Here is an 11,625-nt window from a genome sequence, read left to right as displayed (position 1 = left end):
GGGGTAGGCATATCTGAAAATCCCACTAGGTGACCATCTGCATCCTTAGGCACCTGAACACCCTGACAAATCTGGCCCGAGGTGTGTAAGTGCTTTGCTGGATCAAGGTGTTATGCTATTGCTTGGGAATGTCATGCACACCATCCCAGAGAAGTGAAGCAAACTTCACCTGCTTGGGCTCTTAGTTAAAAGGCCACAGACCAAGGAGGCCTCTCTTGTAAGGTGTCGCACTTGCAGAGCTATAGTACGCAGACCTACAGAAAATGCCTAATGTCCCTGAGTGCTGAGCACTTAGTTTAAGGGCCTTAGCGTAACAACTCAGTACCTGGACTACTCCCAGATCATGCGCACGACTGGGGCGTGAATAGTGGGGAACCAAATTCAGCTTGAGATGTGAGTCAATATTTGTGGAAAGGTTTTTTAAGAACAACGATGACGCCCCTAAAGACCCCAACCAAGATCATGGCCCCCTGGGTGCCAGGAACTGTACAAACACAGGGTAACAGTGAGTCCCAACCCAGAAGAATTGCAGTGTAACCAAAGAGAATATTATCACCCCCAATTTACAGATGAGGAACTGAGGCACAGAGAGATCCAGTGACCTAGCCAAGGTCACATAGGAAGTCTGTGGCAGTGCCAGGCATCAGATGCAGCTCTGTTGAGTCCTAGCTGAGGTCCCCCATTCTCTGGGGGGAAGTCCACTGAAGTCAATGAGAATTTTGCTATGCATTTCAATGGTGGACCAGGATTTTACCATGTATCACTGTTCTGAGTTTCTTGCCCAACTCTAGCTGTCATTCTGGCCTTTCCTCCTGTCCCATTTTCATCATAAAGGATTGGCAGGTTTGTTTTGGGGAGCAGGGGGACAGTTAATGAGCAGCCGACATTGTGCAGTGGACCTGTGTAATGCGATCAGATAGGAATGACATTCCTTGGCAGAACTTACTCATCCACAAAACACTTTTACTGCTCCATCTAGTTAATGTTTATTCTGCAAAGCATTTTTCACTGCTTATGACTTTCCTTCACAATCGAATGGAAATTGTTGATACAAAACATGAGGTCTCTGGTGACATGCTGCCAGATGACGCCAGGAAACAAAAAACACAGAGCATGTTTTTTTTATTATTTTTTTTTTTTTGACAGAGCTAAACCACAGCATGTGTTGTTTGGGTATGTGGATTTAGTGGGCTGTATGGGATTTGCAGATGCAACACTCACAAATGGGATTGGTATTTACAGCACCAAATATTTTTCACAGTTTGCTATATATTTATTAGGCTTGGTCAAAAATGCCAGCTTTGCTTTGGATATTAAAAACAAAACTCTAAACTTCCTGAGCGAAAAACAAAAAATCCCACCAAGATTAAAGCAAAAAATAAAATCTGATCCAATATGGAAAATTGTTTCTAGTAAATTTGTTTTTACTGAGTTTGGTCATTTTTGTGTTTCATTTTGTTGTTGGAAAACCTGGAAAATGTTGACCAAAAATGAATTTTGTGTGTGTGAGAGAGAATAAGTGTGTGAGAGAGAATAAGTGTGTGTATAATATATAATTTGTATTAGATATAATAAAATATTTAAATAGGTATTTTCCCGGTGACCCCTAGAGTGAATAAGCTTAATTCTGCAATTGAAGCTTTAATTATTTATTTCCCATATATTACCAACCACACTTATTGTGATAGCCTATGTTATGTGTCTTAACAATGGCTCGGAGGCTTGTTTTAAGCTTCAACCCTGCAAAGACTTACACCCTGTGAGTTGTCTCATTGACTTTAATGGATCTACTCACAGTGTGGAAAATTAAGCACATGTGCACGTCTCTGCAGGGTCAGGGCCCTTCTCTGTATAGATAGAACAAGACACACAGTGAAGAAAAGTTTCAGAGTAGCAGCCGTGTTAGTCTGTATTCGCAAAAAGAAAAGGAGTACTTGTGGCACCTTAGAGACTAACAAATTTATTTGAGCATAAGCTTTCGTGAGTTACAGCTCACTTCATCGGATGCATTCAGTGGAAAATACAGTGGGGAGATTTATATACACAGAGAACATGAAACAATGGGTGTTACCATACACACTGTAAGGAGAGTGATCACTTAAGATGAGCTATTACCAGCAGGAGAGCGGTGGGGGGGGGGGGAGGGGGGAAGGAGAAAACGTTTTGTAGTGATAATCAAGGTGGGCCATTTCCAGCAGTTGACAAGAACGTCTGAGGAACAGTGGGGGGGGGCGGGGGAGGGAAATAAACATGGGGAAATAGTTTTACTTTGTGTAATGACCCATCCACTCCCAGTCTCTATTCAAGCCTAAGTTAATTGTATCCAGTTTGCAAATTAATTCCAATTCAGCAGTCTCTCATTGGAGTCTGTTTCTGAAGTTTTTTTGTTGAAGAATTGCCACTTTTAGGTCTGTAATCGAGTGACCAGAGAGATTGAAGTGTTCTCCGACTGGTTTTTGAATGTTCTAATTCTTGACGTCTGATTTGTGTCCATTTATTCTTTCACGTAGAGACTGTCCAGTTTGACCAATGTACATGGCAGAGGGTCCATGTACATTGGCAGAAAAAGGCTAATCATTGTTAAACAGAAACACGGACAATAGTTGATATGGCCCAGCAAGAGTCATGGATTCTGAGGCCAGAAGGGACCACTGTGATCATCTCATCTGACCTCCTGCATGACACAGGCCAGAGAACTTCCCCAGAATAATTCCTAGAGTAGCTCTTTTAGAAAAAAACATCCAGTCTTGATTTGAAAATGGGCAGTGATGGAGAATCCACCACACCCCTTGGTACATTGTTCCAATGGTTAATTATTCCCACTGTTAAAAATTTACACCTTATTTCCTGTCTGAATTTGTTCCACTTCAACTTCCAGCCATTGGATCGTGTTATACCTTTCTCTGCTAGATTGACGAGCCCATTATTAAATATTTGTTCCCCATGTAGGTACTTATAGGCTGTAATCTCCCTAAACCTTCTCTTTGTTAAACTAAATAGAATGAGCTTTTTGAGTCTACCACTATAAGGCATCTTCTCTAATCCTTTAATCATTCTGATGGCTCTCCTCTGAACCCTCTCCAATTTATCTACATCCTTCTTGAATTGTGGGAACCAGAACTGGGCACAGTATTCCAGCAGCAGTTGCACCAGTGCTAAATAGAGGTAAAATAACCTTTCTACTACTTCCACCCCTCCCAGCCTGCCAAAGGAGATGATGCAGTATAGGAGATCAGTGATAATACTCTAGTAGCAGGGTGGCGTGGCTCTTCTGAATTATTCTTTGTTGCATTAAAATCACTACATTGCTAGAACACCCACGTTGCATATACAAGCTCTCAGAAGGAAGCCAGGTGATTCATAGATTCATAGATACTAAGGTCAGAAGGGACCACTATGATCATCTAGTCTGACCTCCTGCACAACGCAGGCCACAGAATCTCACCCACCCACTCCTGCGAAAAACCTCTCACCTATGTCTGAGCTATTGAAGTCCTCAAATCATGGTTTAAAGACTTCAAGGAGCAGAGAATCCTCCAGCAAGTGACCCGTGCCCCATGCTACAGAGGAAGGCGAAAAACCTCCAGGGCCTCTTCCAATCTGCCCTGGAGGAAAATTCCTTCCCGACCCCAAATATAGTGATCAGCTGAACCCCAAGCATATGGGCAAGATTCACCAGCCAGATACCCAGGAAAAAATTTTCTGTAGTAACTCAGATCCCACCCCATCTAACATCCCATCACAGGCGATTAGGCCTATTTACCATGAATATTTAAAGATCAATTAATTACCAAAATCATGTTATCCCATCATACCATCTCCTCCATAAACTTATCGAGTTTAATCTTAAAGCCAGATAGATCTTTTGCCCCCACTGCTTCCCTTGGAAGGCTATTCCAAAACTTCACTCCTCTGATGGTTAGAAACCTTCATCTAATTTCAAGTCTAAACTTCCCAATGACCAGTTTATATCCATTTGTTCTTGTGTCCACATTGGTACTGAGCTTAAATAATTCCTCTCCCTCTCCGGTATTTATCCCTCTGATATATTTATAGAGAGCAATCATATCTCCCCTCAGCCTTCTTTTAGTTAGGCTAAACAAGCCAAGCTCCTTGAGTCTCCTTTTGTAAGACAAGTTTTCCATTCCTCGGATCATCCTAGTAGCCCTTCTCTGTACCTGTTCCAGTTTGAATTCATCCTTCTTTAACATGGGAGACCAGAACTGCACACAGTATTCCAGATGAGGTCTCACCAGTGCCTTGTATAACGGTACTAACACCTCTTTATCTCTACTGGAAATACCTCGCCCGATGCATTCCAAGACCACATTAGCTTTTTTCATGGCCATATCATATTGGCGGCTCATAGTCATCCTATGATCAACCAATACTCCAAGGTCCTTCTCCTCCTCCGTTACTTCTAATTGATGTGTCCCCAGCTTATAACTAAAATTCTTGTTATTAATCCCTAAATGCATAACCTTACACTTCTCACTATTAAATTTCATCCTATTACTCCAGTTTACAAGATCATCCAGATCCTCCTGTATGATATCCCGGTCCTTCTCTAAATTGGCAATACCTCCCAGCTTTGTATCATCCACAAACTTTATTAGCACGCTCCCACTTTTTGTGCCGAGGTCAGTAATAAAAAGATTAAATAAGATTGGTCCCCAAACTGATCCCTGAGGAACTCCACTGGTAACCTCCCTCCAGCCTGACAGTTCACCTTTCAGTAGGACCCGCTGTAGTCTCCCTGTTAACAATTTCCTTATCCACCTTTCAATTTTCATATTGATCCCCATCTTTTTCAATTTAACTAATCCCCATGTGGCACGGTATCAAATGCCTTACTGAAATCTAGGTAAATTAGATCCACTGCGTTTCCTTTGTCTAAAAAATCTGTTACTTTCTCAAAGAAGGAGCTCAGGTTGGTTTGGCACGATCTACCTTTTGTACAATTATGTTGTATTTTGTCCCATTTACCACTGACTTCAATGTCCTTAACTACTTTCTCTTTCAAAATTTTTTCCAAGACCTTGCATACTACAAGGTCAAACTAACAGGCCTGTAGTTACCCGGATCACTTTTTTTTCCTTTCTTAAAAATAGGAACTATGTTAGCAATTCTCCAATCATATGGTACAACCCCTGAGTTTACAGATTCATTAAAAATTCTTGCTAATGGGCTTGCAATTTCATGTGCCAATTCCTTTAATATTCTTGGATGAAGATTATCTGGGCCCCCCCGATTTAGTCCCATTAAGCTGTTCAAGTTTCGCTTCTACCTCAGATATGGTAATATCTACCTCCATATCCTCATTCCCATTTGTCATGCTACCATTATCCCTAAGAGCCTCTTTAGCCTTATTAAAGACTGAGGCAAAGTATTCGTTTAGATATTGGGCCATGCCTAGATTATCCTTGACCTCCACTCCATCCTCAGTGTTTAGCGGTCCCACTTCTTCTTTCTTTTTTTTCTTCTTATTTATATGGCTATAGAACCTTTTACTATTGGTTTTAATTCCCTTTGCAAGGTCCAACTCTACTTGACTTTTAGCCTGTCTCACTTTATCCCTACATGTTCTGACCTCAATAAGGTAACTTTCCTTGTTGATCCCTCCCTTCTTCCACTCCCTGTACGCTTTCTGCTTTTTCTTAATCACCTCTCTGAGATGCTTGCTCATCCAGCTTGGTCTACAACTCCTGCCTATGAATTTTTTCCCCTTTCTTGGAATGCAGGCTTCCGATAGCCTCTGCAGCTTTGATTTAAAATAATCCCAGGCCTCCTCTACCTTTAGATCTATAAATTCTTCAGTCCAATCCACTTCCCTAACTAATTTCCTTAATTTTTGAAAGTCAGCCCTTTTGAAATCAAAAACCCTAGTTGCAGATTTATTTTTGTTAATCCTTACAGTCAGTTTGAACTGAATTAGCTCATGATCACTTGAGCCAAGACTATCCCCTACAAACATTTCTTCTGTGAGGTCCTCGCTATTCACCAAAACCAAATCTAAAATGGCATCCCCTCTAGTCGGTTCAGCAACTATTTGCTGAAGGAATCCGTCAGCTATCGCATCTAGGAAAATCTGAGCCCTATTATTATTACTAGCACTCGTCCTCCAGTCTATATCTGGGAAGTTAAAGTCTCCCATGATCACGCAGTTTCCATTAGTATTTACTTTATTAAAAACATTAAAAAGGGCTCTATCCATATCCAAATTAGATCCCGGCGGTCTATAGCACACCCCGAGCACTATCCCAGGGGAGGCTCTAATAGTTTTCTTCCCCAATGTAATTTTTGCCCAGACGGACTCTGTCTTATCCATTCCATCGCTTCTTATTTCTTTACATTCTACCTCATCATTGATATACAATGCTACTCCACCACCTTTACCTTTATTTCGGTCTTTCCTAAACAGCACATACCCCTCAATACCTGTAGTCCAGTCATGACTACTATTCCACCATGTTTCTGTTATCCCTATAATATCTGGTTTCACTTCCTGCACCAGTAGCTCTAGTTCCTCCATTTTGTTACCTAGGCTCCTCGCTCTGGTGTACAAACATCTTAATTTTTGCTGTTTGGCCTCACTCACATTCTGTACCCGATTAGGCACGGTCATTCTACAGCCAGTATAACCTATTAGACTGGTATCCACACTGCCCTTCCTCCTACCCACGGCTGTATCCTTTTTTACTTCGTTTTCTTTCCTCTCAATGCTAAAATTCGGCGTGGAGATTACCTGGACATCTCCCAACCATCTCCCCCAAATTCCTAGTTTAAAGCTCTCTTAATCAGTTGTGCCAGCCTCCATCCTAGAAGTCTATTTCCTTCCCTACTCAGATGAAGTCCATCCTTAGAGAACTGTCCTCTATCCATGAATGCCTCCCAGTGGCCATACTTCCCAAAGCCCTCCTTATAGCACCACTGCCTAAGCCATCTGTTGATAGTCATAATCTTGTCACACCTTTGTTGCCCTTCTCTAGGAACAGGCAGAATCCCACTAAAGATCACCTGAGCCTCGATTTCCTTAAGCGTCTTCCCCAGCCTAGCATAGTTTCCCTTAATACTTTCCAGCGAGAATCTAGCCGTATCATTTGTTCCCACATGAAGGATAATTAGGGGATTCTTTCCTGCTCCCTTTAGAATCCTTTTCAACCTCAGGTCTACATCCCGTATCTTAGCACCTGGAAGACAGCATACCCTCCTATTCTCTGGATCAGCTCTGGTTACAGGCCTGTCTATTCTTCTCAGTAAAGAGTCCCCAATCACATAGACCTGCCTTTTCCTAGTGATGGTGCTATTCCCCAGTCTATCCCCTGTTCCCTCTGGCTGCAAGTTCTTTCCATTCCTATTCTCCCTTGTAATCCTCTTCAACCCATCCTGTATCCTCCTGGGGCTCATATTTGGTGTAGTCTCCATTGACTCTTCCCCTTTTCCTATAGGACTAGCCGCTCTTCTCTTCTTCCTTGCCCTTCCACCTTCAGTGACTACCTGCTGAGCCCCTTCTTCATTTTCCAACTCTGCAAACCTATTCTTGAGCTCTATTTCTCCTTCACTAGCCCATCTTTTCCTCTGCCTGGTTCTTTTAGTCACATGCTTCCACTGACCACTTTCCTCACCCAATCTCCCCTCAGAATTCCCCAGCCCTGATTCCACCTGCAACTCTGAGCTTTTCCCTTCAGATACGTCATGCCTTTGCTCCATAATCTGCTCAAACCCCTTCCTAAACTCTACCAGACTTTCCACCTGCATCTCCAAACCTCGGATCTTTTCCTCCATCAGCTCTATCAGACGGCACTTCATACAGACAAAACTCTTACCAGGTGCCCCCTCCAGGATCATGTACATACCACAGCTTCCACATCCAGTCATCCTCATTGTGTCTTCCGCTACATGGGTCACTCCCACTGCTGCCTCTGTATCTGTCATTGCCTTCCCCCCTAAATCCTGTTAATCTGGGAAACACAAACCACACCCAAAACACCACCCCCCACAGCAAAAAAAAAAAAAGAAAACCACCAAACAAGCACCACAACACAGACTCCCCTTCAGAACGCCCACTCCAACTCCCCTGTTTACAGCTCTGTGCCGCTGCAGCTGTCTGTGCTTGGAGGGAGGAGCACAAGTTGCAGGAGAAAAGACTTTGGAGGAGGCTCCAGGAGGGGAGATTTGTGTTACAGGTTGTATTAAGTTCTGTTGGCTGTCAGGGCTAAGCTGATGTTCAGTTTTACTTTTGTTTTCTAACATGTGTCAGGGGCCCACTAGAGCTCTGGAGTGGGCTCATTTTCTTATTGTAGAGATCTAAATGTTAGTTACAAGTACTGATTAGTTACAAATTTATCAGTCACCGTTTATATTAAGGTTCAGTTTTCAAAGGGTTAATACATGATTAATTGATGGTATAAGCATAAGGAGTATGTGTCAGACGAAGGGGTTATAAATCATCCTTAGAAGCTACCTATTGACCCGCTGGACTCGATAACAATTTGTAACAATTGACAAACCATTTAATAAAACCTCAGTTAACCATTTATTAACCCTTTATGACTTATTTATACATAGAACCTTAATATAAAGTGTGACCAGTACATCACTGATGTAAGTCCATTGAAGCTATCACATAGGGCATCATGATGACTGGTCAATGGACTTTATACCAGCAATAACCTGGGGCTAGTTATTACGCACTTAGGCATACCATTGTGTGAGTGGAGAAATAAGACAATTAAATAAAATGGGGCACAAAAGCAATTCAGGGCAGCACATTTGTTGCCTAATTGTAATAATCTGCTTGCTTCCTCCCTGGCTCTGTCTCCAGATTTCCCTTTCAAATTCACATTATTGTCAGTGGAACAAAGATACATGTTGTGGCCAAAGTGGGGGGGGGGTCTCTCACTTTTTAAAGGGCACAGGTTTACTCCAGCAGATGTGTACAAATTAACAAGTCAAAAACTGATGCCCTGACAGCCAAATGTTTTCATCATGCTTCATCACTGACAGCCATCATTGCCCAAAAGTGAGACATAAGTACGCGTACAATAGCTCCATGCCTTATATGTTGCTACAATCATAGTGCTTCACTGTTACATATGTTACACCGGTCATTCTGAGTGTATAATGGCATGTGCATTTTTGTAGGTGCATTTACAAACACTGTTGAAAATTTGTCCCTAAAGCTATGTATTGTGCTCGGACACCCTCATCTTAGCTTATACTGTGTATCGTTGACAAAATGATGAATTGCTCCTTAAGATAGCCAAAGATCACATAGCAAGATGGCAATTAGATATGAGAATGATGGGTGTCTCAGAAATATCCAAGATAAAAGAAGTAATATGGAAAGAAATCATGCATACAGGGAATTCATGGGAGGCCAGTGAATCAGCATCTTAGGGGCCCACTTGCCCTTTGACTTAAAGTGCATAACACGTCTCCAGTCCTAAATTCAGCCATAAATGCAAAACCAGAACATTACAAAATTCAAACTGCCCCTGTGAAATAAGATTAAATGAATTTAGAATTCAAGAGGGCCATTTGACCTTCTCTAGCTCTATGGTGTGGGCCGCTAAGATGGGCAATTGCTTGAATCTCATTTGCAGCACCACAGCTAAATACAGTCTATTCGCTAGGTGAGACTTAATGAAGAGAAATAATCACATCCGAAGCCCCTGTCTGAGAGCAGAAGGATATGGTGCACTACCCTGCAGGCATATTACCTCATTAGGGAATGTAATGAGGCGGGACAAAGTATATTATAATAAATGAACTTTTTCATAAGTATAATTCTGGTTTATGAGAGGAAGGATGGTCTGGTGGCTGGGGCACTGATCGAAGACCTGGGAGACCTTGGGTCCAAGTCCTTGCTCTGCCACAGATGTCCTGTGTGATCTTGGGCAAGTCACTTAGCTTCTCCGTACCTCAATTCCCCACCTGTAAAATAAGCCTAGGCTTGAGATGGCTGGCCATCTAGGGTACCAAAGCCAAGAAACTGACAGAAGTCAGCCCTACTTAACCTTGGCATTGGAAACAGGAGAGGAGGATGGTATTTCTGCTTCATAGTGACTACTTTCTATTCCCTTTGTCGTACGTGTTACTTGTCTGAATATTAACACCGAAGAGCCCGGTTACGACAGTCCACTGTCCTGCAAAAATGCTTGCATTTTTCCTTGAATCTTATGACTGGCTGTACATGAAATTCAGACAGGCAAAAATCTACACACACAAGGCTAGGCGTATGTAATGAAATGGGACAGTGATGTGGTTAATGTTACAGAATTGACTGCCAAAATAACAGCTGGATAACAGCTAGACTTCAAACAAATCCCTAAGTAATAAAAAAGAAGCACTCAGGAGTATGCAAATTGGCTGATTGTTGCAGTTGTTAGTTTTGTTTAAGGTGTATAGCTCCATGAAACTGATCAAGGAGTGAAGAAAAATATTCCAGTGTAATTTCATTGATTGGAATGGACAGTATAGAACTAGGGTTCATAGAGGTCATTATTACACATCTGGAAACTCAAGCTGTAGCAACATGAGGGTTACACACACATTGGTTGTTTCATATGTTTGCAAGGGAACTAGTTTTTATACCAGTAGAGGTTGAGTCTTCCCACTGTGCCGGGATAATATTGTCATTGTTGTCGCTTTCCTGAGCCCTCACAAGTGCATTATTGTATGGCATAGCACTCAAGATGGTTTATTCAAAGCACGTTTTGTTTTCCAGCCAGGGAGCTTTGATGCAGCCCTCACATGAGGCAAAACTTGATAACGCAGCTGCCAGTTCAGTACTTCCTTTCCGTGGGGTACAAACCAAGTCATGTGACTACAATAAAATTATCACATTGCTTCACTTGAAGGCTGTAAACTTTATTGGAGTGATGGTAAAGGAGGCTAACAGTCACAGAAGGCACTAAAAATGCTACAACCAGTTCATTTAAAACAAATCCATGTAAAGTAATAACCAAATGTTCTTAATTTACCTATTCCCTGGCTGAACCACTATGCTGTATTTTAGGAATGCTTTTGCCTTCCTCTTAAAAAGGGCTAAACTAAAAGTCAGGACAATGGACGGTCCTAAATAGCTGTGTGCATTGTAGGGGCAAATGTAACGTGTATTCATTGTATGTCCTCTGCACCTGAGCCACAGAATACGTATCTGCTACAGCTGCCACTCTATGGCCTGATCCAAAGCCCGTGGAGAAACTCCATTAGCTCAAGCTGCAGCTCAAGTGATGTCCTGGTGATGGACAAAGTAATCATAGAATCATAGGACTGGAAGGGACCTCGAGAGGTCATCTAGTCCAGTACCCTGGAGCTCACGGCAAGAGTAAGTATTATCTAGACCATTCCTGACAGGTGTTTGTCTAACCTGCTCTTAAAAATTTCTGATGATGGAGATTCCACAACCTCCGTAGGCAATTTCTTCCAGTGCTTAACCATCTTGACAGTTAGAAAGTTTTTCCTAATGTCCAGTCTAAGCCTCCCTTGCTGCAATTTAAGTCCATTGCTTCTTCTCCTATCCTCAGAGATTAAGAAGAACAATTCTTCTCCCTCCTCCTTGCAACAACCTTTTATGTACTTGAAAACTGTTATCATGTCCCCCCTGTAGTCTTCTCTTTT

The sequence above is a fragment of the Natator depressus genome, chromosome 6, assembly GCF_965152275.1.
Source record: "Natator depressus isolate rNatDep1 chromosome 6, rNatDep2.hap1, whole genome shotgun sequence".
NCBI lineage: Eukaryota > Metazoa > Chordata > Testudines > Cheloniidae > Natator > Natator depressus.
Note: the sequence above shows the minus strand (reverse complement) of the source record.